General features: G+C 40.0%; 1 long non-coding RNA gene across 1 annotated transcript; it reads left to right on the top strand.

Moving 5' to 3' along the window:
* The first annotated feature begins 298 nt into the window (after positions 1 to 298).
* On the top strand, positions 299 to 4,206 carry LOC122887079. Its single transcript, XR_006380472.1, has 4 exons — positions 299 to 529; positions 1,015 to 1,123; positions 3,640 to 3,717; positions 3,915 to 4,206. It is a non-coding gene; the product is annotated as an uncharacterized LOC122887079 (long non-coding RNA).
* Positions 4,207 to 16,167: the final 11,961 nt, after the last annotated feature.

Below are 16,167 nucleotides of genomic sequence, written 5' to 3'. Positions count from 1 at the left end.
GAGAAAGCAGGAGAAAATTTTCCTCCTTAGATTGTATTCCACAAGAGTAAAAGCAAAAAATTTGAGATAAACCCAAATGTTTTTCCTTCTTTCTTATTGTTATGGTTTGGGGTTTTAGTTTAGTTATCTCCTGGTTTATGTTGAAAGAGTCTTGAGTAACTTCACTTCTTGCCTTTGTGTGTTTTCCCGCCTGTGTGATTGTCTGCCCTGCCCTGATTAGTTTCACCTGTCCCTCATTATCCTTCCCTAGTGTATTTAGTCTGTGTGTTCCCTTGTCTTAGTGCTAGTTTGTCTTTGGCCCTGTGTCAAGCATCCCAGCCCATTCCTAGTGTTGTTACCTTGTTTGTTTGTTTTTTTTTTACCTGTTTCATGGATTTTGGATATTGCCTGCTCCCTGTCAGATTTGTTTGACTTCATTGGACTGCTTCTCTGGTTTTGACCTCTACCCCATCTTTCCCCTGCTTGGAGATGTCCGCATCAGGTGAACTAGGCAAACTGAGCCTTGCTGGTGACGTCATGACCGTTCAAGGTGACACGTGATATTTGGATGTATCGGCACTCCACAGAAATTAATGGGAAGACCTGGCATATCACCTGCACGCAAAATTGGACTTTAGCGTATGCACTGCAAGCAATTTTGAAGTGTGGTTGTTATTTGCACGCGGATTAAAGATTGTTGATGGTCCAGATGGAAATAAAAAGATAATCTGCTTAGATTTTTTTTATGTTTACACAAATCTGCATCTTGTTAGAGGGACAAATAAAATTGGACACCTTTTTTAAGATTCAGTTTGACGATCATCTAGATTAAAAACGACCATATTAATATTCTGTTTAAAATCACTGGCTTACTTCTCAGTCCACTATTTTTCCAATATTCTTGCTTTAATTTCCATCCACAGAAACAGAGAAATGCTGCCATTGGTGGAGGGTATTTGGGGGATTGATGCCTCTGTAGAGTTCAGTTTGCTTCTTTATGTACACGTTGAATCCTTTTTTAATTATTTGTTCCAGAAGCCCTTCTTCCCACTTCATCGCCATGCAGCCTGTCGCCTTCATCTGTTTGACAATCAGCCACCTGCTCACTGGCTCCGACGCAGTTAGACTCCAACCAGGACAAAATGTATGTGGACAGATTTGAAGAGAGAGAATATGGGGGAGCTGCAGGAAAATACAAGAACATCGGGTTTATTTCACTGCCAACAGGGAAGAATAACATTTTTAAAATTCAACACATTGTGTTGCCATATTACACACAGGCACAGTAAAAAAAACTTGTGACTTTGTAGTTGCAGTCTGTCCATCTATCAAGAGGAAACACAACAGTAAATGAATCTAAATGACAATACATTTTTAATTAAACACCCTCTATCATTCTGCTGCTCTGTCAGTCAGGAATGGATCAATCAGGGTTTTCTTTTGCTGATCCGTCATGAATATCAGACCATCAATTATCAGTGATGAGCTCTCTAGGAAAAGAATACGATAGTATGCCTTTAATCTGGTCTCTGCAAAAAATATTCATACCACAGCCATATCAGTCAGCATTGAGTGTAACAATCATAATCAGTATTTATGGGCAGATTACAGGTTGAGGCCGAGAGGACTTGTTGATAATTTCCCCAGTTTCTTAAGTAGACTTGAGTTGCTCATTCATCATAAAATAAAACTAGAATTACGGCCCTGTGGTTGTATGCCTTCGCCAACCAGTCAAGTTGCAGTTTACATCCGTGTCTGTCCAGACTCCTACGTAGTGAATACTTGGAAGGAACTGAATAAAAGGTATAAAGTGGATTTTTTTTTTGGCTAAATGGAAGTTATCACTATATTGATGATACATATGTATGATATGTATGAATATACATTGTTGAAATGATTAATGAAGGATTATAGATGTATTGGCTAAACAGGTAAACATGCACTCGCAGGATCACGATTAGCTAGGCGCGCTCCAATACGTTGTTTGCAGTCATGTGATTCCGATAACGCTCAAAATTCAGAATGAGGCAGGAAGTGAAAGGCAGAATGGACGAGATGGAGGGAAGCCCGTACTGTACTAGTTCTTATTTACTCAGTGTTGTCCCAGTCAACGTGTGTAATCTGGAATCGCCCAATTACTTCTTAAAGTATGACTAAAAACCTATTTTGTGGTCAGAAAGACCTTGAGTCAAAAGTATCAGCGACTGTGTTATATGTTGTACAGTTTTCCGGTGAAAACAAAGGCCAGTCGGGGGGGGGGTTGTTTTTGAAAGGGACAGGTGGCTCGCATAAGCAGACAGAATTAGCTTGAAGAAAACACGCGCACACAAACAGTTTGGACTGGTGGTCAGACAAAACAAGTGATTTGATTTTTGGATTCTAGGAAATTGGGATGGATTTTCAGACATTTAATAGACTTAATGATTCAGTGATTAATCCAAAAAGTTAACTGAGTTATTAACTGATAATAATTGCAGCCCAAAACAATTTAACGTTATTGTTGTATGAACATGGTTTGGTAAACAATACTGCAACTACTTACAAAAAGGTTTTAAAGGCGAGTCATAGCAGCTCTTTTGACAACTTCAGACTGACATGCACACTTTAATTTCCATCTTGACATCTGGCTTCTGTGTAACAGCCGCCCTGGGCTTTTGTGTAAAATGAGTTTGTGATTTGACAGGTAAGGTTCTTTCTAAGTCACCTCACTGAGGTAAAAGCTTCCTGGCTGAATCTAATCATAGACTTTCGTGTTCCACTTCTGTCCCTGCTCCCCTTTGGTTTAATTGGCAGACTGCTGAAACAACTGGACTCATGCCCCGTCAATCAAACCAGCAGGACACAAGCAGTGGAGGAAAAAAAGGGGGAAAAACTAGGTCAATGCAGGAAAAGAGCTTTTAGATGTTGGGAACTTTGAAAGCTTGATAATGGTTGTTTTGTGTAAAGCGAATGGCAGACAAAGTGCAAGGAGTGTGTCGGGTTTCAAAATCGCTTCACTGAAATAGAATAAGAGGTTAGTGGGTTTTTTCCATTTTCTGTTGCTTGGCTTAAATTGTAAGGTTGGAGGAGAAGCTGACACATCCTCAGCCCCTCTTAGTGGAAAGCTTTGCCAGAGACACTTTCTTAAAAAAAGAAAATCAACACCCACGCATAGCGGCAATCAAGCCGTGGGGCCCAGGGCCTCGAGCTCTTCTTCCTCTGTTTTTGGGGAGGAAGGAGATGATAAATTATTGTCTTCTTTGTCTCGCTTTTGAACTCAGATTTCATATGAGGGATTTGGGTTTTTGGAGATGTACTTAATCTAATTCTTGGTTGAAAACAAACACCAGACATTTTAGCTTTGAAAATGACACAGATGCATCAAAAGCTGTGTTGACTTGTTGATGTGAAAACTAACTGTAGAGGTGAGGATATAAAGGATTTTATCAATTCCATCTTCTTCCATGATTGATTCTGCATATTGACTAATCGGTGCATATTCATAAAATTGTTAAAACTCACTTGTTTTCTTTGTTTTTATTTTCTTGATTTAATAACTTTACATTTGCACAATGTTGTCTTCACCAGTTTACCTCCTTTTTAAAGCACTTTATCTTTCAACATTTTAACACTCTAAAAAGTTGCAAGATTTTATTTTTTTTTTGTCTTTTTCTGTTTCAGTGCATCACTGGCAAAATCATGTGTTTTTGTGGGATTCGGGGGGTTGCCTAGCAACAGGATCTTCCTACCTGTAGTTCAGTGAGTTGTCCAATCGATTTGTTTAATATGCTTCTTCCTGACAGGGCTAAAAATATATGTATATGTTGATGGAAATAAAGTGTTAAGAATGTAACTGATTATAATTATGACTTAAATTAAAAAAATTACAAACATGGTCCATTAATATAGATCTTCTCACCTTCTACCTTTTTCCAACTTCTTACCCCCATGTGAAGAAAACAGCCACCCCTACAGTAATCCGGATCCACACTGTAGAGATGTCAGGTGACGGTAGGACTTTACCACCTTGAGGAGACCGTGTTGGGGCCCTTGTTTGAACATTTGAATGTGTTTGTATGTGGAGAGAACCTGCAAGCTCAAACTTCGATCACCTCAGTCCCGGAGAAATCAGCCTGAAAGTTTACCAGCCAATTGGGATTTCTCCTGACTACCACTCTACAGTGAAACATACAATACAGTATACTAATAAAGATAATATCATCCCTATTCTGTTCTCTCTTCATTGGTTACCTGTCAGTTTTAGAGTTTATTATTAATTTATTACATTTAACGCACTTCATGGGTTGATGCCTGGCTGTACTGAATTACTGGTCCCCTGCTCAGATCTCAACTCTTCGACTTCCTGCTTTAGGATCTGAGGTATCGGGGATCTTTTAAACCACATGTAGCTTCCTCGGGTATTGTTACTTTTATGGATTGTCATTATTATTTTACTGTATGTATTTTCTGTACTGTCACCTTTTTTTTGTACTGTATTCAAGTCTGTATTCACCTCTGTCGAAAATAATTTCCTTGTTTGTATGATATTAAATTTGATTTATTAATATCAAATAAATAAAAAATATTGGGACTTCAGAACGATCAGGTTTTCGTTGAACGACATGTCCGTGGCATGGCGTCGAATTTTTATGTCTCACCAAGAAACAAGAAGTTGTTGTAACTTCAGTGTACATGGTCCAATCTTTTTCTACACCTGAGAATACAGACAACACACTTTCTGTAAACACTATGTTAGTGCATTTAAAAATCTCTCTGTTCTTCTGGATTTGAGTTGAGGACGTGACAGTGTTGTCTTCTTACCTGTCTCCTGTAGAACAGGATGTAGGCTGACTCCTCACAAACGGACGAGCCGGTTGTCTCAAAGACCGCTGAGTCGTTGAAGGTGAGCCAGCGGTCGGTTGGCTCGTCTGGACGGTCGTTGGGGTGAACGCTGTCACAGACGTAGTGTCCTAACAGGAGAGAGATCATTATTAACATCTTAACACACAGTGGGCGTTATGAAGGTTAACTGATCTCAGTGATTTAGTGTTTATCAAATCATGAAAACTTTTATATTTGTGTCCCTCTTTCCCAATAAAACAGAAACAAAACTGCTGTCACAAAGGTTAAGTCATTAAAAGGTTTTTACAACAGAAGCCTAAGGGACAACCTGGCAACGTAAAAGTTTTTCTAAATAATGGCTTATAACTGATCTTTAAAGCATTAGTGAGTGATTTATTAACCATTAATGAAGCCATTGGTTAAAAACTTATTAGAAAGTGGCACCAAAGAGACTTTGAACATGAGGTGATGTTTGAAATTTTATGGTTTTCTAAATAAATATAAAAAGGTAGCAGGCTGAAAAATCTACAGAAAACAGTTCCAAATAATAAGGTTACTGTAAAAATAACATTACAAACTGAATATAACTTGTTTCTGTATGAATGTAAAAATTGATTTCACAAAAAAGGAATACATTTCTCTAAAAACTCTTCAGTTGAAGAAATTAGACTAATTATAATTTGTCAGTCCCACCATTAACTGACTCTTATCTAGAACCTGTCTGAGCCCATGATAGAGGACAACAGAAGGTCACATCCAGCTTTCAGTGTGTGATTCTCTTACCTGCTGCTGGGAAGCCAAAATGGCTGATGGCGCTGACCAGACTGTAGCAGCCGCCACCCTGAGGAGGAACACAGTTAATAAGACTTAGCGTCTCACACACACAAAACAACAGCACACACATGTTTACTTTTACATCAGCCTGATGTTTGTGTGTGTTCTCAGGTAAGTTCTGTTTTTCTTTACCTGTTTGGAGGACACCAGCAGGTCCCTCAGCAGTCTGACAGGGTCATAAGCCTTCTCCGGCTGGAAGTAGGGGGTGAAGCGAAAACGCTTCAGGTGCAAGATGAGCACTCTGTAGGAAAATATATGAAAAGACTAACAAATGATGGTGAGTGGAAAGAGAAAGTGGAGACAGATAAAAGAAAGAGAAGTTAGGATTGTTTGATTATTATGAATCTTAAGGACCTCTTAGGGTCAGCGGGCCCCAGTTTGGGAGGTCAGGTGATCATTAATGATGAATGTGATGTCACTCACCTTGGCAGAGTTGCGAAGGACGATATCTGGCCGACGACGTCTTCTCGCCGCACTCACACCTGAACTCCAACTCTCTCTCCTGCAGAACAGCACAGAGACAACAGGCTATGTGTTAGACAACACATAACACAACCACAACATGCATCCACACACACTAACACACAGAAGAGGGGTGTGTGTGTGTGTGTGTGTTTGTTTGTTTCATGAGGCTTTAGATCAGTCAGTGATGATGTGACTGAAGGAGGACAGGTGGATCTTACCATGAGGTACTTCTGGAGCATCTGTACCACAGAGCCTCCAGGAACCAGGTCCAGAGATAGGTTGGTGAACTGCTCCTGTCTCGTTAACTGGGTCCCACACCTGCACATTAAAGGGACAATACACATTAAAATGCAGCTGCAGAGGTCACATTAAAATACAGCTGCCCCCTTAATAATCTGGTTTCCAGACCCAATTATTAAGGGGGCCAAGTAGGGCACCATGAAAAGCTGTAACCTGCCCTGACTCTCTGACAGACTACGATACGTGTGTGTGTGTGTGTGTGTGTGTGTGTGTTGAATTGCATAGTCTTTTACCTCTTGCATGTCCTGGTGTTCTCCATGCTGAACACCAGGTGTTCCTCGACAGGGCAGGTGTAACTTCTTCCCATCCGTGCTCTGCTGCAGCAGAGGGGACAGACTCCTCATCTGTTCCAGGACTGAGGTCAGGAACTCCTGAGCGTCCTGAACACACAGAATCACACAGAGGACAAACTATCAGGAGGAGGTGAAACAACAAAACATAAAACCCGAAGCGGTCAATGGTGCTCACTTTTACACCATCAAAGTCTCTGATATAATTTGTTTTGGTGCAACAGAGAAATAAAAAACACAAACACACAGTCAATAACCATGTTGAGAGGCTGTGAGAGCTCATATAAAAATATTAAATAAATAAAAATAAATGAAAATATTTAAACAATCATAGTGTAAATGCTTTTTATATCTGCTTTTCTGTTTTACCACTGTACAGGAAGTGGCCGTTTTGTTTTGAAAATGCTTATCAATGGTTACAGGCTGCCATGATTAAAGAGGAGCAACGCACCACCTCCTTTCCGGGCTGGATCGCAGCAGCACCACAGATCTCCAGTCACCGCTGGATCGCAGTCGCCTCCTGCCCCAGTTGGATCGCAGAACATGGCTGAACTCTCTGCTGGATCGCAGCAGCAACAGCACCCACCTCCGGTCACTGTGGAGTCGCAGCAGCACCCTCCTTCTCTGCCGGAGCGCCAGGCTCCGGGTCCCTTGGCATCACTGGTTCTGCCAGCTCCTCTACCAGTCTCCCAACGCCGGCTTCTTGTCCTGCTGTCCTGTCGCCGGGCCCCGAACTGGTTCTCCGGCCTCCAGAAGGGTTCCGCCTTCGCAGAAGGACCTCATGAGTTGCTCTCCGCATATGTCCAGCCCCCGGGCCATCCGCCCGAGGTCTACCACTTGGCCCCCAGTGTTCACTTGCAGCATATAATAAAAACGGTTGCTATCTCATCCAAATACCACTTCCTTGTGTTCTGCATTTGGGTCCTTAAACTGTGCACTATAACAGTAAAGTATTGAATAAAATACCACAATAGAAAATTACTCCAATTAACCTTCTCATTCAAAATTGTTTTAACTTTCTGACATTCAGGGAAATCCTCTAGTTCTCTGTCCTCCCCAGATGAGAAGATGGATATCAGTTTCATCAGTTTAGCACAGAGCTAGGTCCAGAACGTGTTTATTGGAAGGAGTATTCTTTTCACTTTTGATGGAGATAGGCTAGCAGTTGCCCCCTGCTTCCAGTCTTTGTGCTAAGCTAGGCAATTATATCCTTGACCTAGCAGGTTATCTCTGTGGTTTTTTTGACGTAGATTCCACAGCGATGGCCACACATTAAAAATTGCTCTTGGAGGCTCTTAGAATGTTTTACACAAAATCTTACAAATCAAACTTCATGGTTTAAATATTAATTGTACAAAGAGTTCCAACTGACCTTGTTTGTAGTTTGCCGTGTCTACTCAGCAGTTATATAGAGCTAGCTTGCCACAATGTATTTGCCAAGCAGACATGTACACATACTGTATACTGGAGGTTGACCAGAAGAAAAATAAAGAATATCAACAGACTTATCTTTCAATGTGTCAGACCACAGAAATGCTGCTTTGATACTGATTTGTTTGAGAACCTTTTTGTTCAACGCTGAAGTGATCATATTCGCTGGGACTGGGATAGCGCAGTGTCTTTCACTGGCACAACTCAAACCTTAAATATAACAGAAGGGAACAGAGACATTACACAGTAGTCAGCCACAATATTTTACTACATACAGTGAAACCAAATATTTTGCGCTGTCATTGCTTTCAGGTCTCAGTAATCAGTATTCATTTTTTATTTGACTACTGGATCCAATTTGAATGGCAGCATGATGTTTCGGTCTCCAGTTCAAACTGAGCCGCACCTTAATTCACATGACAAAAGCGAACAAAGAGCAAGCTCCCCTCAGGGCTTTTAATCTTTCTTACTTTTAATTGGGCCACTCGATCAAAGAGAGATGTCTTGCCAATGAAACACTGTGTCATTTTAATTTTCTGTCATTAGCTTTTAAATTACTTAGCAGTTCTCTGGCGGGAGACCAGTCATTTTTAAGATGGAAATGAAAGAGCGGCTTGGGGAGGGGTGGGGGGGAAATTCTCAGCGGGTCTCTGCAGCTGCTGTACACTTGCTGATATTCAGACTGTATATGTGTATATGGAGGAATTCGGACCTTTGACCTCTCAGATGGGAAATGCTGTGATACGGAAAGACGAGGGTCTTGACTCTGGAAATGGGGGATTTTCGGGTGAATTGCTCTGTGGGCTTTTAGCTTTTCGTGAGCACAAATGGCAGTGAGTAAACAGGAAGAATCTCATTGTCTTATGGACACTTCACACATACTGCATGTCACCAAAATCACCAAAATCAAATCTACAACTTTGTCTCCTACAAAATATGTTTGTATACAGTACTACTAATTTGCTCTGTCAGATATGTTTTTGAAGAAAACTTTTTCTCCGTGAGTGTTGTGGTGCAGGCACGAAAGATACTTCCAATTGAAATACAGTAGTTTGAAAGTCGCGCTGAGTGTCACGAAAAAAATGGAAAAATTCATGTCCATGTACACAAATCCTATATCCCTTTCACAAACTGCCGTGAGACTGTGTTGGAATAAATACACAGTACAGAATACAGTTCGTTTTAATGAATAATGATTTATTTTAAGGGGAAACATGCAGAGATTAATTCTTTTCTTGCATCTCTCCTCACGTCTTTAGGGGGAGGGACTACGACTCGAGAGAAAGAGGCAAATGAGGGGAATCTGGTTGGAATCAGGTTTCCCACAAAATGTATTTGCTAACACAGATTAGTTGTGTATGAATAGAAATTTAAGATCTAGAAGGTTGAAATCTGCGAGCTGTTGTGTACAAGACAGTGTGCTGTCATTACAGAGGGATGGGCACAATGATTTATGGATTTGTGCACTCTCCTCTCCGTTCCTTCCTTGTATAATCTTTGTCTCTTCTCATGTTGTTCTGTTAAACCCTGCTGTGCTTTTTCCTGCATTAGTGAGTTCGCTATAACCATCTGTTTATGTAACTGTATTTTGTACTAATGTTGTTTACGTAGTGGGTGGTCAAATTAATAACTAGGAGGTGATTTGCAGCTGTGCAAATGTTTGAGGCTCTTTGTTTCTGTCCTGCAGCTGTGTTGACTTTTTATTCTTTCATATTGATTGCTTGGTGTCATATTAGGCACATCCAAACTGTGTAATCTCATCCTGTTTTCATAAAATACCTTAAACAAACACTTCTTTTAAAGCTTTAGTTTTGCTCTCTCAGTATGAGAAGTGTCCCCTGTCTCATATACTCAGAAGCACTTGCTCCATTATACCAGCCCTGAGTGGATGAAAGTGTTACCTGTGTTACTTGTTACCAGTTTATTAGAAAAGGTTTCAGTCGTAGTCATCTGGACACTGTTTTCAGAATCAAGACGTTTCGGCTCCCATCCGGAAGTCATTCTCAATTGTGAAAAAATTTGATGACTACGACTGAAACCTTTTCTACGATAGAACACTCCTGGACGAATGAGGGACTACACCGACCAGTTTATTAGGTACAACTATACAGTATAACACAATTCCATACTAACAGATTTGCGATAAACTCCTATTTTCTTTCGTCGACCCCATTTGTGAAGGGATAAAATATTATCAGATTGTTTGTTTGGTTCTAAACAAAGGGGCGTGCACCAATAGTAGCAGTATTCCTAAAAATATTAAGCTTTACTCAAACAGATGTAGAACATATGTAACTGTTGATAGTACAAAAAGTACATCAGATAAAATGAGATAAAATAAACCCAATAAATGGGAAAAGTAAAAAAAATATATATAATAATAAGAAATAGGCTAATATTGATATTTTATTTAAAGTTGGGATATTAAAAATGTTTCAACTGCAATAAAATAAAATAAATCCATAAAACAGATATGACACACTAGAAGTAGAAAAGTGTTTAAAATAAGGTTTAATATTCATGAACAGGGTGAAAATGTGATTTAAAATGTGTTCCTACAATGAAGAGAAAGGTCAGAGTTGGGGTGACATGATCTTATCTCTTCAATAATTTTCCTTTTGTCCCGCTTTATACTTCAGAGGAAAACATTGTACTTTTTACTGCATTTATCAGATAGACAGTGTTGGAGAAGCTGTCAGTTGATTTCTGTGGGCGGACAGACTGAGCTGATAGAGATGTATGTATACTGGTTCTTTGTCTCCACATACAAACACCAACGCACCTATAATGTCCCATCCAAGTCTTAGAGGAGAGGAGTAAAAGCCCCTCCTCAAAGTGGTACAGTCTTCAAACTTCATCTGGCATGACAAGTTTCGTTTTCTCTACTCAAGATGAAGAGGAAAGAACAGAGGGGAAACGAAGATATGTAAAAATGTTTATGTCGATTGAATCTCAACCAAAGAAATAAGAATTTTCCCACAGCGAACTATCATTAAGGTGTCCCGCCTTGCCTGGAATATACAAAACAGCCAACATCAGAGAATGTTACTGCACTTACGGCATTATATCACACAGCAAAGTCCATGTATTTAATGACAGTTTAAATGGTGATCTAGTACTAACTGCACTGATGACTAAATGAGATGCATTAAGATCTGTCCTCAGCAGTGACAATCAATTGATCAAGAAATCACACTGTCCGTTTGCCTTGCTGTTATTTAATGTAGCAGTAAGTCGCAAATTTTTTTACAAGAAAATGTAGATTTTTTTTTTATTGTTAGAATTATTTTTCAGCGCTTACTACCTCTGCTAATCAATTTCCTGTGGGAAACCCTGGAAAAAAGTTGATTTAATTAGAGTGAGTGTTGTTTACTTTTGGATTTTTGGAAAAATTGTAGATGCGTGCAGCTGGAACAAGGCTAATAATTTTGTCCATTTAACAGAACTCAATTAATAAAAAGAGGCCTCTTCAATCATTAAGGTCTATTCGGTGGCTTTTTCTGCTTGCCATGTAAATTTGTGCTTGCCACAACCTCGAGTAGTAATAACCAGTAAGTGCATTACACAACAGTTGGGTAAGTGTGTTGTCAGCTCGCCTTCCCAGCTTTAACCAGTTTGTATCAACATTAAAATCCTGAACATACAGAGCAAAACAATCCGTGTAACTTAAATCTCACTCTGAGGACTTTTTTCCCTCAAAACTATGAACAGCAGTGACATATTCTACATTTTAAGGTCATGCTTGCAAACAGGGATCTCAGTTAAGAAGCTTAACTATGGCCCAAGTATCATTCTCTAGAGTTTTATTAAGCAAACGGATCACCAGCTTATGGAGAGGAGACTTTACCAAATCTAGTGGAAAATAGTGCAGAGAGGGAGGGAGGGAGGGGTGGAGAGCCTTGCTGGCTACTCGTGCATTCTTTTTTCACTCGCATGAAACACATAACAAAGGGAAACATAATATGTAATGTGGTGTGATATAGCTTCCTTCATTGGAAAGCTGATTATAGCAGCTATTGATCGGCTAACTGGGGACAAAAGAGTTTAGTGATTAATAATTGAGTCGGTTGCTCTCATGTGTCTTGCTGTTTATTGATGTTGTAGCAGATCATTGGCTGATCTGAAGGCAGGACAGAGCTGTAACCTTGGCGTCTTATCTCTGTGGACACACACACACACACACACACACACACACTGTATATACTTATATTTTGATTTACTTTACTATTTTCTTCTTGAAAGCTGTCCAACCAAGAAAAAAAACTCCATGTTCTTGTGCGACTCTGGAGGCAACATTTTTATCTGGCAGACTACTTTTTTAGCAACACATTCATATACTTTATTGTAGGATTGTTAGGTATATTGTACTTATTATTCATACATATATATTGTGTTGCTCTACTGGACTACTTTTTCACAAATATTTGAACAATTCACTGATATAGTATTATATTGTATATATTGTATATTGCTTTTTTAATATCACCTCTCTCATTTCTTTAATCTCTTATTTTATTTTTTATTTTATTCAAATAGTTCTTTATTGTTTTCTTTCCCCTCAGCCAGTCTCTGTGCTGCGTCCCCTCAGGGATCAATATAGTCTTAAATTTTATCTTACCTTACCTTATATACATACAGTGATAATGCATTAATGGACGACATATCTCCATAATCAAGAACCTCAAGGAAGGTAGCCTCAACCAGCCTGTTGACTGAAAAAACGAGAGTTGTTCTACTTTTATAGTTCTCACTAAATCCTGTCACATTCAAAGGAGAGTCTGAGCGTCAACTAAACACCTCAAACAAAGCAAAATAGGAAAATGGTCTGCCCTTCTTTTATTCAGTGATAATCAGAATCAGAAATACTTTATTGATCCCCGAGGGGAAACTCTTTCGTTACAGCTGCTCACTGCCACGTCAGTGCACACAGGGATAGAAGTACTAAGCAAATCAAATATAATAAGCTATAATTCAGCTAAGATAAATTAAGTACAAGTATAAAAACTAAAATAAGTGTAAGTTAAATGTAGCTTATTAAGATGATTATGAGACAGTGGATATTGCACAGGAGTATTAAACAGATAATATTGCACAATTATGTCAAGTATTGCAGAGATGTTAATGGTCAATGTCCAGTTTAGTGACTTCGGGTCATACAGACTGACACTTAGAGGGAGGAGTTAAAGAGTCTGATGGCCACAGGCAGGAATGACTTCCTGTGGCGCTCTGTGGTGCATTGTGGGGGGATGAGTCTTCCGCTGAAGGTGCTCCTTTGTTTGACCAGCACGTCATGGAGCGGGTGGGAGACACCATCCAAGATGGCGTGTAGTTTGGCCAGCATCCTCCTCTCTGACACCACCGCCAGAGAGTCCAGCTCCACCCCCACAAGAGGTGATATTGATGCAGAATGAGTGCTAGGTGACATCTGCATTAAACACACTCTAGCCCTCATCCCTTTAAACCCCACACACACACACACACACACACACTAAGTGCTCACACAATGGGAGGTTAAATGAAGCTCCAAAAAGCCGTTGATCTTCCTCAGAGAATACCTGATGACCCGTGGTTTTTATTTAGACAATACAAGGACGAGGCTAAAACCAGCCTCAGACACGCCAAATGTGGAGTGTTTACTGCTGGGGGGGGAGGGGGGCAGACATGGGTCAAATGAAGAGGCGCAGTAATATTCTGAAAGCCCAGCGTCCTGCTCGCACAGTTTTTATGAGCAGCAGATTATTTCTCAGAGCTAGACAGGTAAACAGAAGAATAAAAACATAAACAAGCGCTAAAAATATGTAACTCAACATCTGGGAGGTAATAACGTCGATCTCTGGGTGCAATGAGGAAATTGCATGTAGGCTTTTGATGGTGTGGTCCATGTAGAGGGTCATCAGACATGCTCTCTGCAGGTGGTGGATCTGGTAATGGAACGGCTTCATTCAATCGGTGCTATATAAATAAAATTGAATTGAATTGAAATTGAATTTACTGCAATATTATGCAATACACAGCATGCTAAAAGAATCTGACATGGCTTCTCTGGGGTTATACAATAGCATCAAAAGCCAATTAAAATGAATGATGCTATCGTTAGGTTATATGAATAAATTCAGAATTATATTATAATTCGAATTGCAGAGTCAAACAGGATAATGTCAACATAATTATGAAGTGTAATTTATATAGAAACGTCAAACTCAAAATTGCATCATCCATTAGTGAAACACTCTGGGTAACAGCAGACTAATTGCACATGACTCCTAAACTGTGTTCGTACCTAAGAGAAAATTCAAAGTACGAGAAAATTGGCGAATGCGGCAATTCTCCTAAATCCCTCGTACAGTACAAGCCACTTAGGAATGAATCTGTTCGTACGAGTGGCCCAGTGTATCTGCTGGTGCCCGTAGCTTACAAGCTAAAGACAGACAGTGCTTTGTTAGCAGTGCTGTTGAAGAATCCAGACCACAACATTCATCATCTAAACTGAGCGATGTTGACATTTGCAGGTAAGTTTTTAAACTGTTCAAAGTAGCTGACTAGCTTCTTAGCTTTCTAGCCTGCAAACTGACGTTAGCAGTGCACTTTGTTGGATGTTTGTTTTCATAGCTCATTAAACAAGGCAACAACAAGATGTGTCCATGTTTGTAGAAGGACACATTAGCAGGAAAGCAAATAGGCTTTTTTCACTGAAGACATTTTGACATGTCACAGGCGTAAATAATAAAATTAATAATGGCTGAATTCCATTTAGCATCTTCAGTTTCAGGGCCCTGATATTGTGCATGCTGGTTCACTGTCACACTGTCATGGCTTACTGGGACGGCCAGCATCAGGGGTGAAAGTAGGCCGGTACGGTCTGGTACTCTGAACCGCTAAAAGATTCAGTGTCACTACGCAGTACCGGGCAGAGGGGGACAGCAGCTGCCTGCCAAAACTCACATCCAACAACCTGTCACGACCGCGTTTCCAACATCTGCTAACGTACAACCACAGTCTGATCTGCTGCCTTGCTCAAAGGCACCTCAGTGGTGGTAATGAGGGAGGGGCAAGTGATGCTTTTTTTTTTAAATTAGTTGTAATTGTCTTCTAATTCAAAACAAGTTGTTGTGATTTTGAAAGTGTTCAAAACATTCAAAACTTTTTGTTAAATATTCACAAATTATTCTGTGGCACTTACATTTCATTTCCTATACATGATGTCAAGTGTTTCGAATTTCTTCCTATACCATACAGGCGCTAACAAATTGAATGCGTGTGTTCAAAGATGCATGAAGTGGGGGTGGGAGGGGAACAATACGAAGCAATGAAGGTTGATGAAGGTTGGGGTAGTAGTACCGACAAGAACTTCAATCTGCTTTCACCCCTGGCCAGCATTAATGCTGTAAGTTGGTGGCTACTGTGTACAAGTCAGAGTCACCGTCAGCCAATGACAGAACCCGATGGTACTGCTTTATGCAGACACTTGGCTGTATACGAAGATATTTGCTGTCTACGCCAAGCTCCTAGGAACACAGATGGCTTTCAGGCCATTTTGGCATAGAGGCCACAGAAATACATGAATGCATTTTTCTGAGCGTCACAAACACCCCAAAATAATTTTTATTATGATGATGATTTTTATTATCAATTTGATTAGTTCGATCCAATAAAATTCGAAAAGTCTCGAAGACTCTGACCCTCATGCTTTATGGGCCCAAAAACGTAATGATCAACTTTCATTGAAATCTTGGAACACAGTATCAAGTTCCTTTAATACATCTCTTTTGGATACTGATTTTTTTCTCAAAGGAAAGCACAGGACAGCAGAGAAATAAGCATGCAATTTAATTTCAGTCCACTTTCTTGGGTGCCTGACAAGAAGATAATCATGTGAGTGTGACCTCTGACCTGGCTGCTCATAACGATCCAGGAATTAACTTTGACTGTTTTCTTCGGTGGCCACGTTTCCAAGCAAACTGAAAAAGAAATATGTGGATTTCTTGACCAGTGGAGCTGTAGAGCGAAACGTTTCTTTTCCTGGGAGAGCTTTTTCGCGATGTCGCCA

This window comes from Siniperca chuatsi, linkage group LG13 (assembly GCF_020085105.1).
Source record: "Siniperca chuatsi isolate FFG_IHB_CAS linkage group LG13, ASM2008510v1, whole genome shotgun sequence".
NCBI lineage: Eukaryota > Metazoa > Chordata > Actinopteri > Centrarchiformes > Sinipercidae > Siniperca > Siniperca chuatsi.
This window is presented reverse-complemented; position numbering and strand designations above follow the sequence as displayed.